At 45.3% G+C, this 15,719-nt stretch overlaps 1 protein-coding gene across 1 annotated transcript in view; it reads left to right on the top strand.

The window, feature by feature from the left end:
- The first annotated feature begins 1,868 nt into the window (after positions 1-1,868).
- Positions 1,869-15,719, top strand: part of SCAP (SREBF chaperone) — a 70,343-nt gene continuing 56,492 nt past the window's right edge. Inside the window, exon 1 of the mRNA XM_054192042.1 lies at positions 1,869-2,066. The gene's annotated coding sequence lies outside the window, so the exon portion shown is untranslated. The remainder of the gene's footprint in view (positions 2,067-15,719) is intronic.

The following is a 15,719-nucleotide window of genomic DNA, read 5'->3' as shown; positions in this document are numbered from 1 at the left end:
CCTGATGTTTCCCGGGATCCAAAGCCCTTCTGAACCAACAGCTCTTTTCCTGCACTGTGCACCGGTGAGGGTTTGGCCAGGCAGCATCTGGAAGGTGCCTCCAGGAGAAAGGGAGGTGAAACCTGTGGAGGCTCCTGTTTCACGGCGAGAACAAAGCCCAGTGTTTCCTCCATCACTGCCCAACATCCAGAGGTGGCATCTGCCATCAGGATGTGGAGCCAGAGGCCGATCTGGCAGCTCTGCTGAGCCAAGGCCACCTGGCGTGGCCATGACCGAACCAAGACCTTGCTCTGGAGCTGACGCTGCGGGAAGGCAGGGCAGAAAGCGGCAATTAGGAGTGATGGGGCTGATGGCAGAACAGGGTGGCCTTGCCCAGGGTCAGCCAACATCTGCGTGCTTGGGGCCGCCGCTATGCGCAGCTCTTTGTTTGCGAGCCAGAGCTTGTGCAACGCCGCCTCTCCACGGATAAAGCAGGTGGGACTTGGCCCAAGGTCTCTGGTCTTCGTTCCCTTGGCCTCGGTGGGAGCAGCCTGGGGCCTTGGCCAGGCAGCAGCCGGGGGAAGGCCCGCCATAGCTGGGACTGGTGGGACAGGGGTGCAGGTTCCCCAGGAGAGGGTCAGGTGCGGTGGTATCGGGCAGGGCTGCTGGCAGCGGGGACTGTCAGAAAGCATCAGAGTCTGATGTCTGCAAGAAAGGCCCTGGAAAAGGCCGGTATTTTGGGTACGACAGCCCATAGCACCTCTGGTGCACCCACCTCCTGGCCAGATGCAGCATCACCTCAGAAATGAGGCATAAGGGAAACTTCTTGTGCATTGCATGGGATGTCACCAAACCATGGGGTCCTGGGCATGCTGGGGGGGCTGGATGTGGAGGTGCTCAGCCCCAGGAGATGAAGGAGCAGGGGCTGCTTCTCTCCTGTCCCATTTATGCTCCTTTCCTTTACTCCTTCCCTGCCTCGTGCTCTGGTTTTCCACCAAGACCTTTCTGACATGACCTCTGTCCTTGCAGGGCTCCCCCCGGGATTTCAGGAATGATGCTTGGCAGCTGGGAGCTGTGCTGGGGGGTGACCACTGGGCCAGCAGCACCAGCGTGGGGCTGACTGGCTGTGGGGCAGTGGCAGCTTGGCACTGGCAGGAACAGCATGGGCATTCCTGGAGGAAAAAAAAAATGGGATCCCTTGGTCTTTGCGTACCGCCTGCCCCTTCCCCTGGGCACATCCCTACTCCTTGCCCTGCTGCCCTGCAAGGCCATCACTCTCCTTCCCAAGCCCAAACCATGTGCCACCGTCCCCTCTGTGCCCAGGGCTCCCGGTGCGTAGCCCACCCCTGGGGATCCGGTTCGCCTTTATCCCCTAGGGCTCCTGCTGCATGGTCCTCCCTCCAGGTCTACTCTCCCCCCTCAACCCCAGGGTGGCTGGCACCTGGACCATCCCCTCCGTGTCCCCGGATTTGCCCCGTCCCTGCCATCCCCACTGTGTCCCCGGTTTGACGCCCGCCCCCTCCATCCCCGCTCCACGTGTTCCCGACGCCACCGAGCCGGAGGCGCGCCCGCCCGCTGGGGGGCGTGGCCTAACACAGAGGGGCGTGGTTATGCTAAACAACGCGTGGTTTTTCCATAGGGGGCGTGGCTATGGAGAAGTAGGCGTGGCTAAAGCGATGGAGGCGTGGTTAGACCATGTAGGGCGTGGTTTATGGGTAGTGGGCGTGGTTATTGCGGAACGGGCGTGGCTTGGATTGCGTGGGCGTGGCCACGCCGGCGGCGGCGGGGGGCGTGGCCGGCGTGCGGCGCTGCGCGCGCGCGTGGGGCCCGGCGGCGGCGGCGGCGGCGGCGGCAACGGGGGGAGGGCGGGAGGGGGTGGGTAAACCGGACCGGGAAGACGACAGGCCCGGGAAAAAAAAAAAAAAAAGGACCGGGGAGGGGTGTGTGTGTGTTTTTTATAAACTAAACCATAAGCCCGAGATAAATTAAAGAAGGAAAAATAATTTAAAAAAAAGAAGAAATTAACGACTCACGCCCGGCGGAGAGGTCAAAGGTCGGGAGGAGGGAGACGCTTCCCCTTCGGTGAGGTGAGAGATGGACGAGAGCGATCGGCCACCGGTTTCCCCCCTCCCCCGCCCCCCCCGGTGGCTTCAGCGCCGGTTCCCGCCGGGCCTGGGCGCGCGCCTTCCCCTCACGCGCGCGTGTGTGAGGGGAGGGTGCGCTCCCCGCTTCCCCCCCTTCCCCCTTTTTAACGGCCATTTAACACCCGTTAAAACGGCCTTTTTAACGATTCCTGAGGAAAACGCGGCCTTCAGGCCTCTCAACCCCGGCGGGAAGCCTGAGGGGAGGCCCCTTCAACCGTGGGGGTGTCTTGAGGGGAGGGGATTTGGGGTTCCCCCCCCCCAACTCTGGTGCTTCAGGTGCTGGTTGAATTCAGGGATTCGGCTACAGAAGGTGGTGGAAACCTTCTTGGCGGGGGGGTGGTTTGTGGCTGTGTTCGGTTTTTACGGCGGTGTTACGTTTTAATGCTGTGTTTTCTAATAATTGGCAGAAGTGTGGCAAAAAGAGCAAAGATTGGGGTTTTTTGTTCTTTCTCGTTTGCCAAGAGGAAGGTGGTGTGCTGGCCTGAGGTGGGCGGAAGAAGGGACTCGGTGCACCTGAAGATGAAGAATCAAGCGGTGTTTGTGGGAAGGTTGGGTTTGTGCGGAGGATCTGAGGGCCCGGCGTAGTGACCGGATTTGGAAGGAATTGTGATCGAAAGGGAGAACGTTTAGCCCTTAGGAAAGCGGGAGTCGTCAGCCTGAGGTATTGCTGTGCCGGAGGAGAGCAGGGAGCAGAGAGGAACGGAGGCAAAGTGTGAGGAAATGTGTCTGAAAGAGGGGCGTAGAAAGTTTCGGTGGGTCAGAGATGCTGGGATGCGACTAAACCAGTAAAGAGGGTGAGACGAAGGAGTTAATCGTTTCTGTTGCAGAATCAGGAGAAGATGCTTTATAGGAAAGAAGAAAAATGACTGAGTGTGCAAAGGGCACGACTGAAATGCGGAGGGAGCTCCTCTGCTCCGTGGGTTTGCTTGGCACATCGGAAGGTAGTTGCTGACCACTTTGTAACCAGAACTATTCCTCTGCTTTGGTTTTGTGGGGACTTGGCTCTGTGATGACGGCACGGTGCTGCAGGTATCTTTCACTCTGGCTGATCACCCTAGTCTTTGGAGATGGGTTAAAGTTAGCAATCGTCTTCCTTGTATGAGCTCGAATGAAAATTTTTGGGTTATTTTCTAATATAATGAGCAAGGAACCATTTGAATCCTGAAGTGGTGTGGTTGTGGCTTTGTGTTTAGGAGAATTCTGAGGAAAGGACTTACTGCCTTAATGCCAAAATTTCCTAAATGCAATGTCCGCTTAATTTTCAGGATTGTTGAAAGACTAATTTAAGTTTCCTGTCATGAAAGGGGCAAAGATGAGGCATGATCTCACTCTTTGTGAAACCTTTAACTGCTATGACAGCGTGCTAGTGTGATAAATTTAGGATTACACGAGCTGTTGTGTAATGCAGAAAGGAGATTAGCTGACTTGAATTCAGAAGAAAGGAAAAACACTCTGGGATTTTCACTGAATGTGTGATACGTAGAGAGCTGTGCTGTTAGCCCCTGAGTCCTTCCACCAAAACGATTCTGCTCAGTATTTTCAGTTACAAAGCTTAACCTGGTACAATGCTGTTTATTTTTCCAAATGTGATTCAAATCTAACATCACAAAAGAGCAAAGAAGAATCGGGTTCTGTCTCAGGAGCATTAAAATAGCTTTTTAAGTGTCAGAATCTGAGTGATAAATGGATTTGTCAACTTGTCTCTGAAGACAGCTGTTGAGTTATTCAATGTTATTTTTATACAGAGCGTTGCTAGGCCTGTCTGTCGTCAGAGTTCATATCATGATGCACCAAATAGTCTTTTTTTTTTTTTTTTTTCCTCTTCTCTGATCAGCAAAGAGTTTGAACACTAGAATAAGTGCAGCTTGACAAAAATTGTTTTACCTGTCTGTAGTGGAACGTAGTAAGAAATGAGTGGAAGGGGAGTCGCAGTGGTACAGCAATTTCAACAGATCTTGCGCCCTGGGAATCCTTCCTAGTCTCGCCGCGGCTGACTTTCTGTGCCGTGCTGGTGGAGTTGACACACCTCCCTTGCCTTTCCAGGGAGCTGCAGGCAGCTTTCTCCCATTTTACAACAGATATTTTACAGCGTGCGGTGGCAGCGTGGAGCCCTGGTGATGGGGACCATGCTCCTCTGTGCTGGGTGCTGTAAGAGCAAGGAGGAACCGACAGCAATTGGGCTGAGGAACTTGGTCTTGAGTGTAAAACGAGACTGGAGGTAGATGTAGACTGAGCTTTACAAGCATTCCTTAGCCGTAATGTCTTGTGTTATAATTCCCTTAAAATGTACATGGTGTGTTCAAGAGCAAGAAAGAAAGGTCTTAAGGAAAATGAGGCAGTTCTGTGGTCGTGCAGCCTTCTGTTTCAATGTCTGTAAGCTATCCTCACAACCAAAATATCAAAAAGGAGGAGGAACAGGGACTTAAAAGGTGGTTGTCTTCAAGTGAATCTTTTCATTTGTGTCCTCAGGTGAAGACACAGTCCCGGCATTTCAGAACAGCCAGTGTCATTTCTGCATCACGGTGTTCCCATGGGAAGAAAAATAAAATTCTAAGGCTTCTGCCAGTAAAAGGAAGCTTCAGCTGCAGCAAGAGAGCAGTGGTGAATGAGGAAGGTTGCGTTTCTTTGGTTAAAAACTGAAATAATCTTGTATGGACCATTGTGATAAAGATGCTGTGGGAATAATAGTTGGTTTGTTTTCAAAAGACAATGCCTGGGTCAGGCTTTCAGACTGGTCTAACGGAGTAGTTTTGGGATTGTTTCGCTGTTGGGAAGAAAGAGCTTAGTGATTTGCCGATCCTGGGTTTCTAACCAGTGATTATTAGAAAGAAAAATATTTAGTTCTGTGTGATGCTAGAGATGACAAAAAGCTCCCTTATCGGACGTTGGGAGTCCTGGTAGCTTATTCAGGCTTGCCAAATGTTGCTTCGGTAACCTAGAACCTGTTGAAAATCAATCCCGTGCAAGTGAGTCACCTTACAGATGCTTGCGTTCCCTTGTGCCTTCTCAGGGCGCTTCTAAAGCCTTGATCTTAAAGTGCAGGCTTACTTTTTTTTTTTTTTTTAATAATGAAAACTGTTCTGATTAAAGGTTTGATGGTTTTATGTTTGAGGGAACAATGCGGGGAAACATGTGCTGAAGTTTATATCTTGATTTTTCCTTTCTGTTTAACGGATTAAGTGGTCAGGCTGTGTTCATTGGCTGTGTTTGTTGTCGCCCTTATTTCTGTCAGTGTTGGTGTCCTGCCTGTGAGAGGATCCCTGTTAATGAGATGACGGTCACAGCCCAAACTTCCAGCGTTCAAGAGTTCAGCGTGAAAATACCACTTAAGCTCTAACATTTGGGAGTTGTAGAGAAGGTCTGTGTGGAAAAGGAAGTGTGTTTCCCCAGAGAGCCAAAGGTAGACTTCTGTTTTTCTGCCAAACCAAGACATTTTAGAAACCCTTAGCTTGATAGCTGCCAGAAGGTACCCAACTGGTGCTACAAAAGCCAAGTCCCCCATCTGAAATGGGAAGACTATTGTTTTATATGTTTCCACAACATGTTTTTCAGGAAAATGGTAGCGCTTAACACATAAACTTAGTTTGATCCAACTCTAATTATGGTTAGTCAGGAAAATTCTGCCAGCGATAGCTGGTCTTTGTTATAGAGGGGTGTTTTTAATGTGACAGAGTGGTTTACTCCAAAGCTATTTCTGAGTATTTTGGGAGGGAATCAGGCAAATGACCGGATAGAAGCCGTGATCTTGGTAAACCAGAAAAATACTACTACTGCAGTTGCATCAGCAGAGATCACCAAAGCGAGCTGGTGAGCTACATTCAAAGGATTTTGGGAGCAATGGTGAAAATGGTGGTGGTGCAAAAGGTGCTTGAAACTTCTATGCTGACAGTGCAAATTTCAGGAGAAGGAAGATACCTAAAAAAGCTCTTCTGCCCTTCCTCTGTTAAAGTCTGAGCCAGAACCATTTTCTGTGTGGGACTGCACCTTTGTATGGGGAAGTGGGGCAGTACGTGGAAAATGCAGAAGTCTGCTAGAAGTATTTATGTAGATGTGGTTTACCTGGGAAGGGTTTCAGAAACCCACTGTTATCCGTGGCACCCAGGACTGAAGTAGCAACCTAAACATAAGCAATGGTGTCGTGGGCTGCTAAATGAACTACGTTTCCTTCTGAGGAATCCATTTGCCTGTTATGGGCACTTTTAAAAAATGTTGTTGTCCAATTTAACTTTACATACCCTGTAAAACTGTTGAATGAGGTATGGATGTTAAGCATTTATTGTGGCACGATCTCTTAAAAAAATAGTTGCAGTAGAAGGTGCTATTCAGAGATACAAACAAGACCATCTACTTGAGAAATAGAACTGAAAACCATACAGTCAGAATCTGTGGGCGTAAATTAAATGTTTGGTTTTTTTTTTTAAATAGAGATCATTAACCACTAATTCTGCTTTCTGTTCTGAAGGAGGGTTTTGAACCAGGAATTGTATCCTTTTTGGGGAAAGGAGCCCCAGCTATAGGTAAAGAAAGAGGAAAGAAGTCGTGCTCATTTCAAATACTTATTTGATATGGTAAATAAGTAATTGCAGCTGCAGAACTGTTGAGAAAAATAGAATGACTCTCCGATGGGTGTGTTGTGATGATAAACATCTGCTATAGGTAATTCTCAGTTACATGAACTTTGTCTCAAAAAAGCAGTGCTGGAGCTGGGTAGAAATCACATTCTTAAAGTACTAGTTGCAAACACTGCTTTCATCACTCCTGCAGTATGTGGGTTATTCAAACACAGAGGTGTTTCCGTTTTTCATTTGAAGAGTAGCAAGACCACATAAGAGGAATTAAGATAGAGATCAAACCTGACTAGCAGAGGCCATCAAGGGATACAAAAATTATTCTGCAAATGTCTTGCTATTAAGAAGATAATGGAGGAAAGAACAGAGAGGAAAATTTACTGTCCAGTGTCACTGAAACTGAAGTGTTCGATATCTTTTGTAGCTGATTCTTACTGAAGTCCAAAGTGAGCTGGCGAGCAACTAATGCTAGTGATAGACTAGAAAAAAAGAAAGAGCAGTTTGAAAGTGGTCATCTAAGTGAGATATTTTCGTCTATGTACTTAAAGTACAGACTAAAAAAAAAAAAATCTTAAAAGCTGTAGTAGGCGTCTTTTGAGAAATAGAAAATAGGTGATGTTTTGAAAGCCTAGAGAAGAGCGAGCGGTTTGTGTAGGCGAAGGAGTGGGAAGAAGAGAATGGAGAGTAGTAGTCATCTTAAAATCCTGCAGCAAGTAGTCAAATGATGTGTAAGCGCCTCAAAGATTACAGGGACTGTCTAACAGCCAGTGCTGGTTTCCCATGGGTACTATCCTGGCAAAGTGGGTTTCATTCTTTCTATCTAGGATAGGATCTCCAGTCTGTTTCTGGCTGCAGAAACTACAGTGTCCGTGTATCTTGCATTCAGTGAGGTTTTGCTTTTTGTCCTAATAAGATTTTCAAATAGGTAAGGTTTAAAAAAAACCCCCTAAAACCTAAGAAGGTGCTGCTATGTGATGGATACAAACCTGGTTAAATAAACATACTGAGAGTACCGGTGAAGACCTTGTTAAAACAGAAGGTTGTTTTGAGAGGGTTACTCTGGGGGCTACGGGTTTTCATTTGTGATTTGAATGGTATGCACAAACCATGCCTATTGAAGTGTAAAGGACATGAAGCTGGAAAGGACTGCAAGCGTGCCATATGACAGGGTTAAAAATCAAGAAATGTATTTGATGGCTTAAATGTTGCCTGAAAAATTGGCAAGAGGTCACTAAGCTAATGTTTTATATTCAAGCAAAAATAACCAGCTGCAGGCATTGGAATAATTGATTAGATATAATTCAGAATTAAAGGAGCGTTTTCACCTGCCCTGGTGACCAATGATCTCCTGGGGGGAAAGGAGGAGGGGGCGCGAAAGTTTTGTTAGGGTATATAAACCAGAAAATAAACTGCAGGTTCTGACATAATCCTTCCGTTCGACCCAGTGCCGGTAAAGCTTTATTGGGACACCCCGTGACCTGCTTTTGGTATGGCACTGGAAAAGTGACACGAACCAAGCGGAGAGACTATGAGGCAGAGCAGTTGGTCTCCGGAAAGCGTGATCATGGAGAGCTGTGTGCCCTGGGGAGACTCAAGGAATTTACTCCGACAAGAATTGCGGCTGAGGCTCTCCTGTTCTCTGGGCCTGCTGAGAACAGCACAAGAGTACGGGTTTAAATAGCGGGGAGGGACACAGGTAAAACGTTAAAAAAGTGATCTAAAGCGTAGTACTAGAGTGTGTTGCTTGGAGTGGATGTAGAGTCTCCGACTAAATGCTTAAGAGCAAGTTGGATAAGCATCTGTGGGGGAATAATTAGGCATAACTCATAATGTTCTGAGTGAGGTGAGAGCCCTCAACATCTCTTCCAGCCCCGTCTTCTCTCGCACGTGAGTTGTGATCACTAACGAGGTTTGTTCCGTGCAGCGGGTCTTTGGCCATGACTGGGTGAGTGCTGGGGCAGGATGAACGGAGCAGGCGAAGGGCAGCCTGCCTTGTGGTTAGTGCCTTTCGCTGCAGATAGAATGAGGCACGAGGCACGCGAAACGGAAGAAAAAGTCTGCGTCCTTCAGTGCAGAAATGTACGTCTGGCGTTGTGGTCTTCACAGAAAGCTGTCATGGTTATGCTGAAGTGTTTATCTTGATTTTAATTTTTTTTTTTTTTTTTTTTTTTTTGCAATTTGCATGCTTTAGTGGGGTGTGAGGGCTGCTCTTGGGAGGTTTTGCCTCTTTATTGCTAGTCCATAATATATGTAGTACTTAGAAACTTTTCAGAAATGGCGCTGAGGATTGATCTGACAAAGTTACCGCTTCACAAATGACGTCCAAAAGCATTCTCTATACATCACAAACAAAAGGCATGGGCTAAGATGTTAAATTGGATCTTGTAGGGAGGTTTAGAAAATGACATTAGTGGAAACGGTAGCCGTAGCAGAGAGACAAGGTCTGTGCGGGCTGAGCTGTTTGTGTGCTGCTCTCGGAAGTCTTGCGTAAAATGCTGCAATAATATGCAGGCCGCAGTAGTTGTTACAAAAAAAGCCAAGTGGATGATGTTATGTTCAGGTGGCAGTGCAAATGTAGGCTCAGATACTTTATATTACAGTGATGGAGCTTGATTAAAACCTACAAGAAGCTAAAGAACAGTTATTTAGCACTTGGAGTCCATATTGTTTTTATAGAAATGAATTTTCTCCATACTTCGGAAATTTTAAAATCTGGGTTTAAGATGCCCGATCAGTGCACTCATGTAGACAAGGTGTATCCTAAAAAAGATCAGAGATGCTCTTTGTTGGTTACTGTTTAAATTCTGGATAATTAATTTCTCTACAGCTGGAGTAAGGAGCAGCCAGAGAATGAAAAGTTGATTGAATTCCTAAGTGTCTGTGCCTGGCCACTGAGTTGGGGCACACTGCGATGGGCCAGCGCGCTCTTGCTGAAATGAGAGGTGGATTTAGTGCTAAAGCTCTGATGTGTAACTGTATGTGGGTGTTGCATCAGTCTTTTGGTATTTTTAGGAGAAAGTGATTCCCTAGCCGTTTGTTGTAAAAGCAGCTACATCGATAAACAAAAAGCGGATTATTCCAAAAGTGATCACGTGAGATGCGTTGTGTAAGGACAGCTGCTGGGTCGGACTGACGGCCTGTTTAGGTTGGTATCTGGCTTCTGAGTGTGGACAGTATTTAGTAGAGGGGAAGAGCGTACGAACAAGACAAATATGCCGGGCGCTGGCAGCCAGCGCGGTGTTCGGGAGAAGTGGCTGAGGGGCTTCTCGAGCCAGGGGAATGCCCTGGCTTTGCGCTGGATAGCGCTTCATGACTCGCTCTTCCAAAAACTCATCCGCTTGCTTTTTTAACTCACATGACATAGACAATGTCCTGGGGTAAAGATTTCCACAGCTTAACTGTGTGTTTATTTTGAGCCACCGCTTTGTAGTTGCGTTTGATGCTGAATGATTTCTGTACTGAAAGAGGCAGCCCTCCCCTCTTCAGTTTCCTCAGGTCGTCTCTGATTTTTCAGAGATGATTCTTTTGCTGTTAAAATCTTTTCCAGATTGAAAAGTCTTCCCATCCTTTTTTGTTTATGGAAGCTGCTCTGTATCTTTGATCATCCTTGTTGAACTTCTCTGTACCTTTTCTAGTTCTCCTGCACGTCCTTTTTGAGATGCGGAGGTGGAGGAAGGTTGACCAGGAGTGTGTATAGCACTTGATGTGTGCATAGCACAGGTTTACATAGTCATGTAATGTTTTCTATTGGTTCTCCATTCCATTCTTAACAATTCCTAATATACAATTTGCTTTTTTTGACTGCATAGAGTTCACATTTTCAGAGAATTAACAATTAGAACCCCAGGATCTTGTTCACAAGTGGTGATAGCCACTCAAGAACGCATTCCTCTGTATGTAACATTATTTTCCCCGTATGTGTCACGTACCATTCATTGGCATTGAACTTAACCTGCCATTTTGTTACCCAGTCACTTGGTGTGGAGTTATTTCTGCCAACTCTTCAGTCAGCCCAACCCTTGCCACTGTGAGTAACAGACAACAGAAAGTGTTATTTATGTCAACGTCACACCTTTTTTCCAGGTAACTTGTGACTATGTCAAACAGTACAGTTCCCCGTGGCACTGTCTGATTACCTCCCTCTATTAAAAGAGTCAGACATTCATTATGATCCTTTTTTAACCTCTCTTGTAATCAACTTCTGTCCATATGAGGGCCCTCCCCCTTTATTGCATGACAGCTTAGTTTTTCAGAAGTCCCCCGCGAGGGGTTTTCTTGAAGACATTTTTAGCAGTCTAGGTAGACTTTCTAAATTGGATCTCGGCTCTACGTGCTTGTTTATTCCTCTGGAGAAGTCAGTCTGAGAGATTTGTGAAGCCGACGCTTCCTCAATGTGTGGTAATTCTCCTGCCATCAAACAGTTCTGTTTGCTATTTTCTACTGATTTCTTTAGAATATCTGCCTTAGTGATCTGTAGCATCCCAGGTATTCCCTAGTGAAAGGAGGCAGAATACTTCCCACCTTCGGCAACTGTATTGAGACAAAAGGTTACGTGTTTCTTTAGCTGTCTGGTGTTCGAGTTCCTCTGAGTCTCTTGCAACAGTTCCCTCTGGTGCAGGAGCCTGGCTGGTGTAACGTCTCCTTCTGTAACCCTTCCACTGACATGCCTGGTGTCCCTCCCTTCTTTAGGGATAGAAGCTTCCTCCCCCTTAGCTTGTCCTCTGTGAAAATAAATTCAAATATTATTATAGCTTTTCTTCTGTGACTTTTTTTTTTTTTGTTCTCTCCATGTTCTCCTGATTATCTGTTGGCCCTGCAGACTCTCTGGGGGACTTGCTGCTCCTGGTATCAGAATTAGCATTTATTATTAGTTCTTATGCCTCTTCCCGGCTGTTCCTCCGGCTCCTTTTTGAGCTGCAGTATAATGTTCTTATACATAGTGTGCAAGAACCTCTCTTCTTATTTTCCTCATTTGGACACGTCTTCAACTCCTCACTGATTTTTTTGGTAGGTGGTAGGCATTTCTTCTCAGCTTCCCATGTAATATCTCTAAGTAGCCTCTGCCACTTCCAAACATTTTCCTCTACTCATTCCCCTTAAGGTTTTTTTTAAACATGCTTTTTTTTATGTAGTTCCCTCCCTTCCCTTCCGCGCCACCCCCCCTCCCCTTTGCTGTTATGCAAAGCAGCGGATTTTTATTTGGGACTTTTATTCCTGGAAAGATATAACTTTAGTTGTCAAATGAGATTTTCTTGTAAAAGCAGAGCCACTGTCCGAACCTGCTTCTCTGTGCTTTGCTTGTTGGGAGTTTTAAATACAGAGTTAATTCAGGTACCACTTAGGTGTGATCCTGTTGAGGTGATGCCACACGTGAAGGAAATCAGATGCTATCTAACCAGATGATAGCTCAAATCTCTGTGTTTTTTTTAATTTCTGTTGAATGTTTTAAGGAATTCCACTCCAGCCTGGTTCTGTATGCCCTGCCATGATGATACCAGCGGGGAGAAGTGCACTAAAGCCGCAACACCTGGGCTGAGCTTGGCTGCTAGCTACAGAACCAACCATACAGCAAAAATAATGATGGAAGAACCTTTACTGGACCGAATAATAATGAATTGGTGTTGATCTTAGTGATAGAGAAGTTCAGTGACAAAACGTGTTGGATGGCAAGTTCTGACCTCAGTAAATTCCTTGATGAAATGAAGGAATTGCCACTTCACAGTTTAGTACGGTCTTTGCTCATAGATGGTAGAGGAGGTTTACGAGGCATTTGAAAAAGTCTTTTTCAAAAAAGACATTCTAACTACCATTGTTTAAATGTTTGTTATAAACTTGATGTTTTGTTATAAACTTGAGAGTTTATATCCTTTCCAAAACTCGTGGTAGTTTTTAATTATAGTGTTATAACTGTGAACTTCTATCTGTCTAAGTAAATGTCTATTTTCTACAGTAAAAAATTCGAGAATTAAATTAAAAGCCAAACACTGCAAGCTGATTTGTCTCTTTTTCTGCTTTTATCTCACAAAAGTGGGAGTTTAGTACTCAGTTGCCTAAGGCCTGGAAGGAATATAGCATTGTGGTTGCACTTTTAAAATTCAGTTGCAGGTGATATGTTGGTATTGTGGAAAAAAAATCCACCTTTGCTAGGAATCCTCTGACAGACAAAGCAACGGCTTTCTAATGCTTACAGACTTTATCTCTCTGAGAATTGAAATGCTGCTTGGCACGCTCGTTAAAAAAGCACATTCTGGTGAAACTGTGAAGAAAGTAAGAGTTTGATGCATGTCTTCCTAATATTTACAGTAGCAGCTTTTGAATTGTCATTCTTAGCACTATATTTAACGATATTGTTTTAATGGAATCAGTGTAATTTACTTTCCTTTTACAGATTAGGGAGAAGTGGATCTAGAGAGGACAAGTCTTTTGTCCAAAATCTGCTCAGCAGTTTAATGCCAAAACTGGAGATTGAATTTGGGAATTCTCTCTATGGTGTGAGTCCTGAATCTCTTCTTCTCTGGATTAACACTTGTCCTAACTAATTTTGAAGGTTTTCTATCATGTATCTCCATTACCTGCCCTGCGTGAGGTATATACTAATAATATTTCTGCAATTGTAGTAAATGATGCTAAAACAGGCTAAACCCGTATTTTGAGGGAGAAGCTGTCTCATATGATCGTGTTTCTTTCTACGTAGTAAACAGACGGTGGAGACCAGATCGTTGCTAACAAGAACTTGGTTGGGCAAGAACTCTGGGGTCAGGAAGAAGAGATTGGGAAATGTTTTCTTGTGTTTGGAAAGCTGTTAATATACTTAATAAGCTTCCTTTGGGTGGACGCAAAAAGAAGAGTAAACTTTGAAGTTTTGTTTTGTTTTTCTAAATTTGGATACTTTCTATTTTTGTTACGTATCTCAAACTTCTGTGTTTTATGGTTCCGCATATGGACAATCCTATCGTTGCATCCACACCACTAAGTTTTTGTCTAATGCTGCTGGAATTATTTTAGGAAGCAAGAAAGAACGTTTGATAGAAACTGCATTCAGTGAATCGCTTTTCTTAAGCGGGAGTTTAGCTGAGGTTCTTCTCTTGTGGCGAAGTCCAAAAGATCTCCTGAAAATAGATTTGGAAACTTACTTTGAATGTCAGTCCTTTCTATAGTAGCAGATAACATATTATAGAATCATTTAGGCGTAAAAAAATTTTTAAGATCATGAAGTCCAATCATTATCTGAGATGTTAAGATTATTTAAGTGCTTTCTTTCTGAATCTTTGTGGGAGTGCTTCTCTGCCGCTGTTGCTACTCAAGCATCTCAAGATAGGCTTAAAAATGTGTAAAATTAGTGAAATACCACTTGTAAAATGGGGTCTATTTTAGATAACTTACGGATTTTTAAGCTCTCAAACCAAAATGAATATTGTAGGGAGAGGAAAACAGGCAAAAAGGTGAGAATGAAGTGAGTGGTTACTGTTACTTTGTATAGACTTTTGTATCAAGATGCGTGTAACTCCTTGATCTTGAAACCTCTGAAGTTCCTGGCAAACATGGTTTTATTTGGTTTTGGTGGGTTGTTTGGGTTTTTTTTTGTTGGGCTTTTTTTTTTAGTTGACTGAGGGAAAAGAGTTGCCAAGCAAGTTGAGAGCACACAGTCCAAACATTAGACTGGTGCAAAGAGCTTTGAGGTGCCTTCGGAAAGGATAAATGGGAAGGGAAGGGTATGTTGGAGATGTTTGATCCTTGCAGTGCAGTGTTGTGCTATTGAGAACTCAAACATTCCGCTCCTGTCAAAACTACCTTGTTCCTGACCACATTGTGACCAGAGGAAGGTGGGACTTGCGCTGAGGATGCATGTGCCTGGTTATCCTGAGCTAGATGCACGTTTTGTCTATTGAAATCTGGTTCAAAAACTCAGTTCCTACTTACTCTTTCGGCCATAGAGCTAGAATGGAGGGAATGCAGCCTGAAATTTAATTTATTGAAGAGTTTCTACTTTTTGAATATGAAAAGTATCCTTCTATGATGAATAATCAACCGAGAACATACAGGCTATTCTGGAGCCTTGTTTCTGAAGGAGCGGTGTCAGGATTAACCCATTCCGGACACCAGCCTCCAGGAGGTTAGTGCGCTGGTCATGATTTTCCCATAGGAAGTATTCTGTTCCCCGTGACCTCTGTGTCCTTGCACAGCACAAAGCGCGTTATTCTTCTCATGGGAATGCGAGTGGAGAATAGGAACTTGGTGTTAGAGCTGATTGTGTAGCATTTCTATGAAGGGAGGTTAGTGTCTTGAGCATATTTCTTGTTTTCCCACCTCTGAAGTCTTCAGAGGAATGTTTCATCCCTGGCCCTCATTGGAGGAGAATCCACGCTTGCTGAAGAGTGGGAGAACTGGGTTCCCGAGGGCTGTTCCTCTCTTCCTTTTCCATCTCCCTGTTGCTGATGCTGGGGTGTGAGAGCTCCTGCAGCACCTGACACCAGTCGTTTTACTGAGGGGATCGCAGCGGTGGTAGCTTCAAGCATCTTGAAGATAGGAAGCACCTCTACAGTCCAACGAAGGGCAAGAAAATCAGTTTTTTCTTTGCTGGTGTGCAAGTGATCTAATACCTAGCCATTTTCTCTATCTGCAGGAAAACTCTTTAATTTCACTTGTTTTCGGGAGGTGTTTGTGGTGCTGAGTTTCTGGCGTTGTCATGAAATCACAGCTGTAGTGAGGACTGAAAAGAGGTCAGGGAGACATTTGCAGGTGGAGTAGAGGCTGTAAATCAGACAGTAGACTCAGTATCACTGATCATTCCTGCTTTTCTGCTTTGTGTGTCCTGGGTATAGCCCAGGAATGCATGAAATACCTGTAGCTGTGTGCGTGTGAATGTGTCCCCGCAGGCTGTGGAAGTGCTGCCATGTGAAGGAAGTGGCACATGGATATGGAAGAGGCATTGTCCTCTATGGACCCTCTGTTCTGTGGCTATAGATCTTAACTGGAGCCCACATAAAAATTTTTCTCATTTGGCAGTCCAAATCTGAAGTCGTCTGGC

The sequence above is a fragment of the Rissa tridactyla genome, chromosome 2 (assembly GCF_028500815.1).
Source record: "Rissa tridactyla isolate bRisTri1 chromosome 2, bRisTri1.patW.cur.20221130, whole genome shotgun sequence".
Classification (NCBI taxonomy): domain Eukaryota; kingdom Metazoa; phylum Chordata; class Aves; order Charadriiformes; family Laridae; genus Rissa; species Rissa tridactyla.
Note: the sequence above shows the minus strand (reverse complement) of the source record. Positions and strands in the feature narration are given on the sequence as shown.